This window comes from Oryctolagus cuniculus, chromosome 3 (genome assembly GCF_964237555.1).
Source record: "Oryctolagus cuniculus chromosome 3, mOryCun1.1, whole genome shotgun sequence".
Taxonomy (NCBI): Eukaryota; Metazoa; Chordata; class Mammalia; order Lagomorpha; family Leporidae; genus Oryctolagus; species Oryctolagus cuniculus.
Window position 1 is genome coordinate 170407289 of NC_091434.1, and position 15292 is coordinate 170422580.

At 48.4% G+C, this 15292-nt stretch overlaps 1 long non-coding RNA gene across 6 annotated transcripts in view; it reads right to left on the bottom strand.

Moving 5' to 3' along the window:
- Nucleotides 1-7115: 7115 nt before the first annotated feature.
- LOC103348646 (uncharacterized) overlaps nucleotides 7116-15292 on the bottom strand; it is a 105799-nt gene continuing 97622 nt past the window's right edge. The window contains exons 6-7 of one of the 6 annotated variants that reach the window (XR_011387472.1): nucleotides 9276-9408; nucleotides 7116-7375 (exon numbers count right to left, since the gene is read on the bottom strand). This is a non-coding gene — a long non-coding RNA (uncharacterized lncRNA). Of the gene's footprint in view, nucleotides 7376-8587; nucleotides 8893-9275; nucleotides 9409-15292 lie in introns of those variants that run through there. The other 5 variants (XR_011387463.1, XR_011387464.1, XR_011387467.1 and 2 more) reach the window with 5 other exon arrangements.

The window sequence follows — 15292 nt, forward strand, 5'->3', positions numbered from 1 at the left end:
GGTCTCGTTGGCTTTGTTGTAGGCCTAGAGAAAGTTATTTCATGCACTCACCCATAGAAGGTAAAAAGCAACTATTCAGAGTGTCTCACAAGTTGAGACAGGAAGGCACAGACACGCTTGTTCCATGCAAGGGATTTTAATGACTTAATGTTTTAAACTGAAAACCCCAAACCAAAATATATAGTAGTATACAGTCCAACCATGTTAAAAAGCCTCGCTTGTGTGCAGAACTCTCTGAAAAATTATCTCAAAGAATGAAAGATGTAAAGATGTTGGTAAGTTTAAGAGCAGGGAAGACAGCATGAAGCAAGACCCCTACCTTACACCTTACACAAAAATCCACTCAACATGGATTAAAGATCTAAATCTACGACCCAACACCATCAAATTATTAGAGAACATTGGAGAAACCCTTCAAGATATTGGCACCAGCAAAGACTTCTTGGAAAAGACCCCAGAAGCACAGGCAGTCAAAGCCAAAATTAACTATTGGGATTGCATCAAATTGCGAAGTTTCTGTATGGCAGAAGAAACACTCAGGAAAGTGAAGAGGCAACCGACAGAATGGGAAAAAATATTTGCAAACTATGCAACAGATAAAGGGTTAATAACCAGAATCTACAAAGAGATCAATAAACTCCACAACATCAAAACAAACAACCCACTTAAGAGATGGGCCAAGGACCTCAATAGACATTTTTCAAAAGAGGAAATCCAAATGGCCAACAGGCACATGAACAAATGTTCAGGATCACTAGCAATCAGGGAAATGCAAATCAAAACCACAATGAGGTTCCACCTCACCCCAGTTAGAATGGCTCACATACAGAAATCTACCAACAACAGATGCTGGCGAGGATGTGGGGAAAAAGGGACACTAACCCACTGTTGGTGGGAATGCAAACTGGTTAAGCCAATATGGAAGTCAGTCTGGAGATTCCTCAGAAGCCTGAATATAACCCTACCATACAACCCAGCCATCCCACTCCTTGGAATTTACCCAAAGGAAATTAAATTGGCAAACAAAAGAGCCATCTGCACCTCAATGTTTATTGCATCTCAATTCACAATAGCTAAGACAGGGAATCAACCCATATGCTCATCAACAGTAGACTGTATAAAGAAATTATGGGACATGTACTCTATAGAATACTATACAGCAGTTAAAAAAAAAACAATGAAATCCGGTCATTTACAACAAAATGGAAGAATCTGGAACACATCATGCTGAGTGAAATAAGCCAGTCCCAAAGGGACAGATATCATATGTTCTCCCTGATTGGTGACAACTAACCAAGAAACAGTGACTTGAGCAGCCCTTGTCCTGACTGTTGATGTACAATTTAATACTTTATCCCTTTTAGTATTTTTTTGTTCTACTTAATACTATTGGTTGAACTCTGTAATTAACACACAATTATTCTTAGGTGTTTAAATTTAACTGAAAAGTGATCTCTGTTAAATATAAGAGTGGGAATAAGAGAGGGAGGAGATGTACAATTTGGGACATGCTCAAGCTGACTTGCCCAAAATGGTAGAATTAGAAACGTGCCAGGGGATTCCAATTCAGTCCCATCAAGGTGGCATGTATCAATGCCATCTCACTGGTCATAATGATCAATTTCATTTCATAATTGATCATACTGATAGGTCTAAGAGTCAAAGGGATCACATAACTAAGAGTAGTGTCTGCTAACACTAACTGATAGAATTAAGAATGAGAGAACGATCCAACATGGGAAGCAGTACAGCTTATGGATGACAATGGCTTTTCCCCCCATAACTTCCCTCCCACCCACAACCCTCCCATCTCACGCTCCCTCTCCCATTCCATTCACATCAAGATTCATTTTATATTTAACAGAGATCACTTTTCAGTTAAATTTAAACACCTAAGAATAATTGTGTGTTAATTACAGAGTTTATATACAGAAGATCAATTTAGTATATACAAAGTAAAGATTTCAACAGTTTGCACCCACACTGAAACACAAAGTGTAAAGTACTGTTTGAGTACTAGTTATAGCATTAATTCATATTGAACAACACATTAAGGACAGAGATCCTACATGAGGAGTAAGTGCACAGTGACTCCTGTTGTTGACTTAACAAATTGACACTCTTGTTTATGGTGTCAGTAATCCCCCTAGGCTCTTGTCATGAGTTGCCAAGGCTATGGAAGCCTTTTGAGTTTGCAGACTCCAATCTTATTTAGACAAGGTCATAGTCAAAGTGGAAGTTTTCTCCTCCCTTCAGAGATCCACTGGGATCTCACTCACAGAGATCTTTCATTTAGGTTGTTGTTTGTTTGTTGTGTGTGTGTGTGTGTTTTTTTTTTCCAGAGTGTGTTGGCTTTCCATGGCTGAAATATTCTCATGGGCTCTTCAGCCAGATCCGAATGCCTTAAGGGCTGATTCTGAGGCCAGAGTGCTGTTTAGGACATCTGCCATTGAATGAGTCTGCTGTGTATTCAGCTTCCCATGTTGGATCATTCTCTCCTTTTCGATTCTATCAGTTAGTATTAGCAGACACTAGTCTTGTTTGTTTGATCCCTTTGACTCTTAGACCTATCAGTGTGATCAACTGTGAACAGAAATTGATCACTTGGACTAGTGAGATGGCATTAGTGCATGCCACCTTGATGGGATTGAATTGGAATCCCCTGGCACGTTTCTAACTCTACCATTTGGGGCAAGTCAGCTTGAGCATGTCCCAAATTGTACATCTCCTCCCTCTCTTATTCCCACTCTTATATTTAACAGAGATCACTTTTCAGTTAAATAATTTAAATACCTAAGAATAATTGTGTGTTAATTACATAGTTCAACCAATAGTATTAAGTAGAACAAAAAAATACTAAAAGGGATAAAGTATTAAATTGTACATCAACAGTCAGGACAAGGGCTGCTCAAGTCACTGTCTCGTAGTGTCCATCTCACTTCAACAGGTTTCCTTTTTGGTGCTCGATTAGTTGTCACCGATCAAGGAGAACATATGATATTTGTCTCAAATTGATTTACTTTTGGATAGCATAATGTTCCAAAAGAGATGTCTTTAATGCCTGTTCCTATGACACTCCTAGTTTTAAATAATCAGATACAGCAGGATACTTACCTTCTTTTCTTTTAAAAGTAAACTTGGCCAAGAGTAGAGTCCCGTGCACTCCACTAGAGACCTCCTTGAATGGTGACACATGAACTGACACTCTGAGACTCTATCTTGTAGCGCATGGCACTGCTGGCCTTTCACTCGTGTGTTTCCAACCCTCTACTGCCAAGCAGCCATGGCCTTCTGTTCCTTGGAGATCTTACGGCCCCTCCTGGCCGTCAAGTCTGCAGGGTATGTTCATGTGAAGGAGCTTTTAGCAACACAGTTGGTGTGCACAATTTCAATGACACCATGCTCCATGTGCCAGCCTCTTTTTTTTTAAGATTTATTTATTTGAAAGACAGAGAGAGGGAGAGAGAGGGAGGGAGAGAGAGAGAGAAAGAAAGAGATCTTCTACCTGCTGGTTCACTTCCCAAATGACTGCAAAGTCTGGGGCTGGACCAGGGTGAAGCCAGGAGCTCCATCTGGGTCTCTCACGTGGGTGCAGGGGCCCAGGTACTTGGGCCATCTTCCACTGCTTTCCCAGGCACGTTAGCCAGCGAGTTGGATTGGAAGTGGAGTAGTTGGGACTGTAATCTGCACTCCTATGGGATGCTGGCTTCGCAAGCAGCAGTTTAACACATTGCACCACAATGCCCAGTCCACGTGCCAAGCTCAGTGATGGTACGGGGTCACATTTTGTCTTAGGAAAAGGAAGAGTTACCTTTGGGGGAGTCTAGAAAGCTTTTGGCAAGGATGACCTTGCTGATGCAGAAGATGCCACAGAACAGAGGCCCAGAGAGCAGAGGGTCAGAGGGAAAACTCTGAGGCTAAGAGAACGCCCCACACTGTGCAAACCGAAGAAAGCACAAGACTTGCACTTGTTGATGAGGCCCCCATTTTACCGAGTGTGATGTCTGGGATGGCGACAGAAGAATGGCAACATCACAGAAGCATTAGGGAAAGATTTGCTATGGGCGTTCTTCAAATCAGGGCATCAGAAACCTTTGTATCAAGTATGCGTGATGAAGATAAGGCTGGTAACAGATACAGAAGACAAGCAGGTTGCTCACGATCAATTTAAAATCCACTCTTAGCCGGCGCCGTGGCTCAATAGGCTAATCCTCCACCTTGCGGCGCCGGCACACCGGGTTCTAGTCCCGGTTGGGGCGCCGGATTCTGTCCCAGTTGCCCCTCTTCCAGGCCAGCTCTCTGCTATGGCCAGGGAGTGCAGTGGAGGATGGCCCAGGTGCTTGGGCCCTGCACCCCATGGGAGACCAGGAAAAGCACCTGGCTCCTGGCTCCTGCCAGGATCAGCACGGTGCGCCGGCTGCAGCGGCGGCCATTGGAGGGTGAACCAACGGCAAAAGGAAGACCTTTCTCTCTCTGTCTCTCTCTCTCACTGTCCACTCTGCCTGTAAAAAAAAAAAAAAAAATCCACTCTTGACAATTGCACTTAAGGTTGTATTGGTGAAAACATGGAGGTTAAGGGATGGTGTTGTGGTGCAGTGAGTTAAGCCGGTGCCTGTGACGCCAGCATCCTATATGGGTGCCAGTCCGAGTCCGAGCTGCTCCACTTCTGATCCAGCTCCCTGCTCATGCACCTGGGAAAGCAGAAGATGGCTCAGGTCATTGGGCCCTTGCAACCCACATGGAGACTAGCGTGATGCTTCTGGCTCCTTGCTTTGTCCTGGCCCAGCTCTAACTGTTGAGATCATTTGGATAGTGAGCCAGTGGATGGAAATGCTCTCTCCCTCTCTCTCTCTCTCCTTCTCCCTCTCTCTCCCTTTCAAATAAACAAAGAAAGCAAGCAAGCGAGCTAGAGATCATCCATCTGCAGGTCTGCTCCCCACATGGCTGCACCCGGGCCAGGAGCAGGCTGAAGCCTGGAGCCAGGAACTCCATCCGGCTCTCCCACATGGATGGCAGAGGCCCAAGCACTTGGGCCATCTTCTGCTTCCTTCGCAGGTGCAGTGGCAGGAAGCCAGATCAGAAGCAGGGCAGTGGGGACTCACAGCCGTGCTCCAATATGGGATGCCGCAAGGGGTGGCCTAACCCACTGTACCACACGCCAATCCTGAGAAAGAAGACTTGAGAATATCGGAATAGTAGTCACTACTATTTTTATAGATACTATTATTGCAAACTTGAGAATATCGGAATAGTAGTCACTACTATTTTTATGGATACTATTATTGCAAAGTGTAACAACTTCTGGATTGAAGATGTATAAATCTAGCTGGTTATTTCTCTCTAAGCCTCAATTTGAGTAGCTATAGACCAGCGAATTTAAGCAGATGTTATTTACGGTTCCTTGCAGCTATAATGAATCATGATCCTTAGAATCTGGAAATGAAGGGGGAAATTTATGGGAAAAAAACAGTAAAATTGGATACAATAAAGATAATAAAACTGACAAGCAGCAGGAAAGGGAAGATGAGCTTAAATTTTTTGATTAAATGGGATAGGTCTGGGGCTGGCACTGTGGCGTAGCAGGTAAAGCCACAGCCTGCAGTGCCGGCCTCCCATATGGGCACTGGTTTGAGTCCCGGCCGCTCCACTTCTGATCCAGCTCTCTGCTATGTCCTGGGAAAGCAGCAGAAGACGGCCCAACTCCTTGGGCCCGTGTGGGAGACCCGGATGAGCCTCCTGGCTCCTGGCTTCAGATTGGTGCAGCTTCAGCTGTTGCGGCCAATTGGGAGTGAACCAGCGGATGGAAGACCTCTTCTCTATTTCCCTGCCTCTCCTTCTCTCTGTGTAACTCTGACTTTCGAGTAAATAAATAAATCTTTTTAAAAAATCCTTTAAAAATGTGATAGGGGTCTCTTGTCAGGAATAACTTTTTTAAAAATATTTATTTGTGGGGCCAGTGCTGTGTCCAGCAGGTTAAGCCACCCTTTGGGACATCCTATATGGGTATCCATTTGAGTCCCTACTGTCCTGCTTCTGATCCAGTTCCTGCTAATGGCCTGGGCAGGCAGTGGAAGATGGCCCAAGTGCCTGGGTCTCTGCCACCCATGTGGGAGACCAGGATGGAGTCCCTGACTCCTGGCTTCAGCCTGGCCCAGCCCCAGCTGCAGCCATTTGGGGAGTGCCCCTGTGAGTGGGTGATCTCTCTCTCTCCTCTCCCCCTCTCTCTGTAACTCTTCCTTTCAAATAAATTAAAATAGACCCTTCTTGCTTGCTGGGAACAAACTGTCCTTGAAGATCACAAAAAGGTTTCTTCGGCCCCTGATTCTGTCTGTGATAAGCGAGATGGCTGGCCCCTAACTTCCCTGGGATTCCTGGTGTTCTCCCAGCCTTGCTGGTTCCTCGGGCCTCAGGCCCTGGGCGTCACAGATTTGCTGATGTCCGACCTGCTTAAATGTCCAGCGTGTGCTCTTTGCCACGTCATAGGCTGGAGCCCTGCTGCTTGGGATCTTAGCAGCTGCAGCCTTACTTTCCCTCCCAGCGTCCCGCCTCCCAAAGGGGTCATCACCATGGTCGAACAGGCCACTGGAAGGCTGTGCTCAGGAAAGCCCTCTCCCAACCATAGCGAAAATTCTTTTTATTGCAGCACGAGCTGTCTGGAGTGGCCCTGTTAGTTCCTGGAAGCGATCTTGAATTCGTCTTTCAGTGTCACATAGGCACTTCATTCCTGAAACTCGGAACTGTTCTCGCTGGCCTAGGGAGGAGAACGACTTGGGAGGCCCCTTCCCTTGGGAGCCAGGCCCCTGCGTCTTTGCTTCAGAGACACAGTCGGGACAGTGCTCCCTGCTTCTCTCGCAGGGAGATTCCCCACCTGCAGAAACAAGGAGTCACCTCTCCTTCTCGTTTTATCCCTGGATCAGAAGTCTGGATTATGGGACTGACTGTTGATCCCAGATGTCCCATCATGCCTCTGTCCAGGGGATGGATGATATCCACATGCAAGGAGGCTCCCGGGGCTGCCCGGAACTACCTTGTCCCCCTGTACATGCGACAGCCTCTCAGGATTCTTGCTAGATTCGCTATCTATATAATAGGTATAGTAATTCTCAAGACCGCAGCTGGGTCGCTCATTCACCTGATACCATCTTCATGGTTATCAGTATAAAGACCCAGCAATGTCTCTTCCAAACCAAAATGGAGGTGCACTTATGATTTGAACGTATCTGTCATCTCATTCTCACCCGTCCCTGCCACTGGAACTGTACCTGTACTTCCCCATTCATTCATTTCTTCACGAACCAATCCTGTCTTCGTTGTGACAGGAACTGTGCTGGGAGATGTGACCACGTTTGGTTCCTGCTCGCAGGAAGCCTCCAGCCTACAGAAGAGGAGAAAAGCGTGTACGGCTCATCACGGTACGGATGCCCTGAGTGAGATGCTGCGAAGCACAGAGAGGGGTAGTGGTTAACTTCTCGGGAACACCGGACACGGCTGAGCAGGGCCTCACGTGAGCAAGAACACGGAAGCTGGAGCTCGATCGAGGAAAGACCCGGATGGGCAGAAAGGCAAAGTCGGCCATGAACGTGGAGAACCTCAGCAATGGCAGAGCGGTCACTATGCGCGGTCCAGGCCGTGTCCGACCTCCAAACCAACAGCGATGATGGGAGCACACTGTGGTGCCCAGTGACAGAGGCTGCTTCCTCTCCCCACACCTGTTGCTGGCCAGCATTTCCTGTCCTTAGCGCGCCCAAGTGATGCTTCTGGGAGAACTCAGAAAGCAGCAGACTCTGGCTGCATTCATCCCACAAGGACCTGCACTTCCCATCCACACTGCATTTTCCCAGCCCCTGGTGGAAACAAGGCAGCTCAGGGCCTGGTCCCTGGGCAAGAGTTTATCGTTTTACCAGGGGCTGCTCAGTTCCTAGGCAGATTTGCAAGTGTGAGTCACAGACACAAAGGCCACGGCTTGGGTTCACCATGCATGTGGGGGGGGGGCCCTCCGTATTTCATGGGATATAATATCAAATGTCATCAACACTAAACCTAAACTCTCTAAACTTTTCTCCAATTTTCATTAGGAAATTAAGCTTAACTTGTTTACAAGAAATGTGCTGAAGCCAACCAAAGCTTGCAAATTCAGCGGCCACTGTGGTGAAGCTGATGGCAATGCCTCCCAAGGTCAAGTAAGCAACCATCCTTGATGTCGTGTAATTCAGTGTCAATGGCATCCGTCCTTTGTCTTGTATTCCTAAGAACCCACCATTACCACCATGACCATGGTTTTGATGACACTCAATATTCCAAATTGTTTCTCATTTGAAATACTGGTTGAGTGTTTATCCGAGGGCCAGCACTTTTCTTGGTGGTAAAATCCAAAGCAAGAAGACACAGGAAGAAACAAATCCCCTTGAAATGGGCGGCCCACTTAGCATCCTCCTCCTCGGAATATGGTCTACCTTGTAATCTAGGCATTCTTGTAGATGGAATAATAAAACCTCTTCACCCCTCAACCTTCTCCCTCAACCAATTCCCTCTCACAATTTCAGCTCAACTCTGGGATTTTATGCGCAAATCTCCTGAAAGTGGGAGCTGCTGGATCCACTGATCACTCGACTCAACGCGAATCATGTTAAAGGAAAGATTATCGAAGGATACTTGTTAAAGTGCGGCGAGGAAGCTTTTATTCAGGACTATTGCTGCAGATATGGGGACAGCAGCAACAGGGTCTCGCAGAGGGGGACAGAGACTGGGCTCAAGTGGGATTGATGGCCCAGGGGCAGGGTGAGTCAGTGAACGGCAAAGTTCTAAGAGGAAGGATCCAGGGGTGAGGGGGTCTCTGGCCCAACCCGCCCAACAGGATTCTTGCTAAAGACAGGTTGGGTGATCAGATGTCACCTAGGAGAGAGGGGTGAATAACAAGTCTGATTAGATATTGAGAATGTCAGATAGTGAGAATAGGGAGTTTTTACCAAACTGATTTAGCAGGTTTCTTTAATAACACTGGATTTTACAAGGCAGGGTTTTACAGATGGGCCTAGCAGAAGATTTAGAGGACTGACCAAAGTCTGGCCAAGCAAAGAATCTTTGTCAGTAAGGTTTCAGTGGTTTTAATTATGAAGAAGGGAGCGGAGAACCCATGGGGACTGGGACCAGGGAGGAGGCCCTGGGGGAGTGACAGGGTAATAGGCCCTGTGGATACAACGAGTTCTTGCTCTAATAGAGATCAGAGGGGATAAGAAGCACCTAGGGAGAGGAAGCAGGGACCAAGAGCTCCATACCTCCAGGGCACAGCTGGAGCCGGGCAGGCCCTGGGTCTGGGCTCCTCACGGCCTCCCGGTCGCTCACCCGCTCACCCGGAGGAAGGAAATTCAGCCAGTGCATGTCTTTCTCTTAGGCTCTGTTTCCTTTCATCTGAAAAAAAAAGGGGGGGGGGGGGAGGCAAAGCCTGAGAGCAGGACTGAGGGAGGAGGGGAGAGACGGCAGCAGACCCTGCCTCTGCCATCAGTCTCAGCGTGTCTCACAGCGCTCGGTGCTCCATCCCACGGCACCTTCGAGAAGGCTGTGTGGCCTCCAGGTCAGTGCTGTCGACACACACAGCATCATGACAGGCTCCCACGGTGACAGCCATTCTGCCCACAGGGCCTCTGCCACCACACTGGGCCTGGGAGCCACTCACAACCACTCACAAGGACCCAGGGGAAGGTACTGGGAAGCCTGGTCTCACCAAAACAACTCTGGGTCTACTACTCACAAACCCCAAGGCTGCAGAAGGACAAATATTCCTGGGGCAGCTCAGAGCAGTGGTCTTTCCCCAGCCATGTTTGCTTAATCTTTGCTTACTCACCCGTCAATGGCAAGCTAACAGCAGCTTCCCAGAGAGAACACAAAGACGTGGACCTGGAGTGGAATCAGCTGGACAAGGCCCTTCCTCGAAGATCCTTGGACCCCCAGGAAGAAGCCTGCAAGGTGCTCCCTGTTCTGACAGTGACCCAAACAAGTGCTGATATTTCTTTCCACTGCCTCCCCAGTGCAAATAAGTAACACAGAAGCCTTAGACTGGAAAGCCATATATTTATATGTTTATGCAAACCAGCGAACAGGTTTTTAATCCCTTTTGGGCCATCTTGCCCTAGCGTTCCCTTGCTCAGTCATCACTTGAAGACAAAAGGCGCTGTGAGGTCACCCAGTTGCCCGAAGAGGCGACCTCAGGCCTCACTAAGTGCCCTCCTCTCGCAAAGCTGAGAACCAGGGGTGTTTTAGGGTTGGCTTCTGGGTGCCACGTGTATGTTGGGAAGGGGCGGTTCTGCCACTGCTCCCGACGTCAAGGTGAAGAGGAACCCCTGGGACCGCCATGACCCTGCAGATTCTGAGTCAGTGCATCTGGGGAGGGGCCCAACACTGCCAGACCCCTAACATTTCAAAAAGCAACAGATGGACACAGACTGGGAAGTGGTGAGGAGGCAAAGAGATTTTCCTGTACCCCAAACATTGCCTTGGTTTCCCTCTGGACTTGAGCTTGCGTTCCAGAGTGTGTTCTAAACGGCCTTCACTGTTGATGTGGCCGAGCAGGCTTGGTTAAAGCTAGCTCCCTTTAACAAGTCTGGTAGATAGACATGTGCTGCCCTCTGCCGGTCACAGTATGACCTGCACCTAATAGCATGACCTGCACCTAGTCGGCTGGGCCCTGCTCGCGGTGCGGGATGGGGTTTTCAGATCACACCTCAAATCGGTAGGCGGTTTCCAAGGCCAGGAAAGGGATGAGACCACCCTCCCGCCTTGTAAGTCTGTTCTGTAACAACTTTCAGATGCCGCAGTTCCTGAGCTAGTTTATCAGATTATGTGTTTGCCTGGGACATTTGCAATCCTTTAGGACTGGGTGATTGCAATCATTTAGGATTGGGTGATGGGTGTTACAGAATTACTTTGGATTTTTTTCCCAAAGAGATCAGAAAGTATAAGCATGCTGAAAAGAATCCCAAGCTCTTCTGACGTGGAGCCCCTTCTCTGCTGAGAAACGTCCGTGATTCCAGCTTACCCGTGAGGAAATCAGACCCAGACGGGTCCTCGCGGCCGGAGAGGCTTTCTCTTGCAAGAGTCCCTGGGCTATTTAGAACATCTCTCGTGGGCCATACGAAGTTACCACCATCGATTCTCAGATGCTCCTGGCATTCAGGCTGAGTCCTCCCACCTGCTCTTGCAGACATAACCAGCCGCGGCGTCAGGCTTCCCTGGGGTCTTGCCAATAGCAGGTGCAAATAACATAAATAAAATAGCCTGCTGTGGATTGACTGAATTCCCGGTCCTGCCTGTGGCTGCCTTGGCAGGGCCAGATCAGATGATTCTGTGGGCCTTCTGTGGCCCTCGGGGAGGAAGCCCCCTGTCCCTGGTAAGCAGTGAGCCACACGGGGGCCGCAGACGCTGGCACTAGAACCTAAGTCGTGCAGTGCGGCACCTTGCAGGGTTCCTAAGTCAAGGCCAACGCTGCCCCACTCTGGGGGGTGTGGGTGAATCTCTTTCAAGACCAGGATGGCTAACTGTAGCCTCTGCACCCCCGTCACTCAGCTTGGCAAAGGCAGCTCCCTGGCTGGCAGGAGGGAGAGGAAGGGCAGCAGGGCAGCCCTACCAATTACTGTTATTTGTGAGATGAGTTTACTCGTTTATTTTAAAGGCAGTCCTGGCTGTGGCAGGCACTGGGGAAGTGAAGCAGCAGATGGAAGATCTGTGTCTGTGTCTGTGTTTTTTTTTTTTTTTCCCAAATACAGTGGAGTTAAATAAGTTAAAATATATATATTTTAAAAAACCCACAAGACAATTCAGCTACCAGAAGCCAAAGAAGAAAGCAGGGAGGAGTAAAACCACACCCCACAGGGCCAAGAAGCTGGAAGCCGGTCAAAACCTGAAGCTTGTCTTGCAAAATAGTAGGAAACACTGTTGAAATTTCCCTACAAAACCAGTCAATTTCACTCCAGTACATTACATTTGAGGTACCTGGGTTCAGGGAAAACCTATGATGTCTATCTTTTTGAGACTGACTTATTTAAGTATAATGGAGTAGACATTTGAGATTCAATGATTATTTACAGCCCTTGTCTCTTCCACTGAGGAATGGTGTTTTCTCTCTCGCTCTCTCTCGCTCTCTCTCGCTCTCTCTCGCTCTCTCTCTTCGTAGTACTGTTGAACCCTTTTAATTAGGGTAGGGTCTATACGATCATTAAGGACACTGAAAGTAGATCTTTGTAAAAATTAACAGTGGGGAATGTGAGAGGGAGGAGGAGATAGGGTTGGAGAGCGGGCAGGGTGGGATGCGGGGGCAGTATCACTATGTTCCTAAATCTGTATATATATGAAATACATGAAATTTGTATGAAAAATAAAATTAAAATAAAAAACAGTCAAAACCGGTCAGCACATTGTGCCTGTGCCACCACCAGGGTGCAGCTTGGGGCCAAGGCCGCCATTTTCTGAGCATGGGGCAGACCTGCCCCAACACGTGGGAAAGGACAGAGACTGTGTCTCTTGATGGACTCACGAGCTCCCTGCCTCGACCCCTCGCTGCCTTCCCCAAACTGCCTCTAGCAAAGGCTGAGCAGGAGGTCAGAGGTCAGCATCCCTCCCAACTCCTTGCTCAGCTGCCTCTTAATAAGCTTTCTCTCTGCAAGACCATGGCTTCTGTGTTTGATTTCCACGCATGCTGTCAAACTTGGGGTGTTCAGATAGATTCGTTGGGGGCAAATCTCCAAGAGACCAGCTTGCCCTCTGTCCTTTACCACCCAGCTGCCTTCAGAACTGTTTTATGCCTCTCCCTTCTGCATGGCCAGTACTTTCCTTGCAGGGTTAGCCAAGGATATTTACATATCTCAAAAGTTCAGGTGCACAGAGAAAGCAGTCAATGCCACCGTTCTCCCATTGTCCATCCCACACCTCCCTTATTCTATACCTACATGAGCACTGTATGGGATGAGTATGTATGGGATGCCGGTGCTTCTGAGGGGTGGGGGAGCGAGAGTGGAGGGAGGTGTCGATTCTCGGATGCTCCTGGCATCCAGGCTGCGTCCTCCTACCTGCTGGTCTTGCAGACATAACCAGCCGCGGCGTCAGGCTTCCCTGGGGTCTTGCCAATAGCAGGTGCAAATAACATATATCATCATGGAGTTACCATGCTGATGGCAGTAATTCTGGGCCTGCTGGAATGAACTGTAATAGCCCAGTCCATCCTAGGCTTCCAAGGGCAAAGTCTTCCACAAAAAAGCATCCCTCCTGGTTTGACAGCAAAGCCTAGTCTTATAGCACTGCAGAATCAGACCAAAATGTACATGCAGATACCAGTCGTTTTCAGTATCCAATGAGCAACTGATTTTTCTTTTAAGATTTATTTTATTTTAAAGGCAGAGTTACAGAGAAAGAAGGAGAGAGAGAGCGAGCGAGAGAGAGATCTTCCATCCATTGGTTCACTCCCCAAATGTCCACAATGGCTAGGGCTAGGCCAGACCGAAGCCAGGAGCCAGGAGCTTTATCCAGGTTTCCCTTGTGGGTGCAGGGGCCCAGCCACTTGGGCATCTTCTACTGCTTTCCCAGGTGCATTAGCAGGGATCTGGATCAGAAGTAGAGCAGCCAGGACTCGAACTGGTGCCTAATTGGGATGCCAGCATTGGAGACAGCGGCTTTACCTGCTATGCCACAGTGCTGGCCCCAGAAGTTGATTTAAACAGACAGCTGGATCACCTAAAAACTCCACACAAGCTTCATATTTTTGAAAGAACTTTATAAGCCTTTTGCCTCCCTGATCTGCGGCCATGACCTTTATCTGACGTCTTTGCTGAGTCATTGAGAAACATCGTCAATCTTATCATTTATGGCATCTAAGTCTTCTTTAGACCAATTCTCCATAGAAAGAATGTCTTCCAAGGGCTTTAATTCAATGTCTCCAGAATTTGAGCATGGACGTCTTTATCTTCACAAGTACTGCAGTGCAATTAGTAGTAGTTCAGTAATTACTATAGTACAGTAAGGAGTACTCTGGACTCGCGATTACAGTATGAATCAGACATGATTGCAGTATAATTATTGTGTGCCTCCCTTTGTACATACTGTATTAGCTTCCTGCTGCGGCTGCACTCAATCACCACACACTTAATGGCTTAGAAGACTGCAGACTCGTCTCGCTCCTCTGTAGGTTCAGAGTCGACACGTTTCTCCCAGGCTAAAATCGAGGTGCTGGCAAGGCCACATTCTATTTTTTTTTTAAGATTTATTTATTTATTTGAAAGTCAGAGTTACACAGAGAGCAGAGAGGCAGAGAGAGAGAGAGAGAGAGAGAGAGAGGTCTTCCATCTGCTGGTTCACTCCCCAATTGGCTGCAATGGCCAGAGCTGTGCCAATCCAAAGCCAGGAGCCAGGAACTTCCTCCAGGTCTCCCACTTGGGTGCAGGGGCCCAGGGACTTGGGCCATGTCCTGCTGCTTTCCCAGGCCACAGCAGAGAGCTGGATCGGAAGTGGAGCAGCTGGGTCTCGAACCAGCACCTGTATGGGATGCCGGTGCTTCAGGCCAGGGCTTTAACCTGCTGTGCCACAGTGCCAAAGGCCACATTCTTACTGGGATGGAGAGGAGTCTACTTCCTTGCCTCTTCCTGCCTCTGGAGCCCACCTGCTTGCACCCCTGAGCTCCTGACCCTCTTCCATCTGCAAGGCGGCGACGTCTGACTGAGTCCTCCTCGTGCGCTCATTCCCTCTCCTCTCCCTCCCTCTTCCGTGCATAAGGACCTAAGTGATGGCACTGGGCCTACTCGGACCACGCGGGACAATCCCCCCATCTCACATCAGAAGATGGCAGTGCCTGTGCCACCTGCAACCTTACTTCCCCTTGGCTATGGAACCTAACTTATTTGCAGGTGCCCAGGGTGAGGGCGTGAACAGCTTTGGGGAAGCCTTATTTTGCCTACCCACCCCATATTATTTCTTAGAGGAGTATAAATTTTTTTAAAATTTATTTATTTGACAGATAGAGTTATAGACAGTGAGAGAGAGAGAGACAGAGAGAAAGGTCTTCCTTCCGTTGGGTCACCCCCCCACATGGCCGCTATGGCCGCAGCTATGCCGATCCGAAGCCAGGAGCCAGGTGTTTCTTCCTGGTCTCCCATGCGGGTGCAGGGCCCAAGCACTTGGGCCATCCTCCACTGATTTCCCGGGCCACAGCAGAGAGCTGGCCTGGAAGAGGAGCAACTGGGACTAGAACCCAGCGCCCATATGGGATGCTGGCACCACAGGCGGAGGATTAACCAAGGGAGCCACGGCGCCG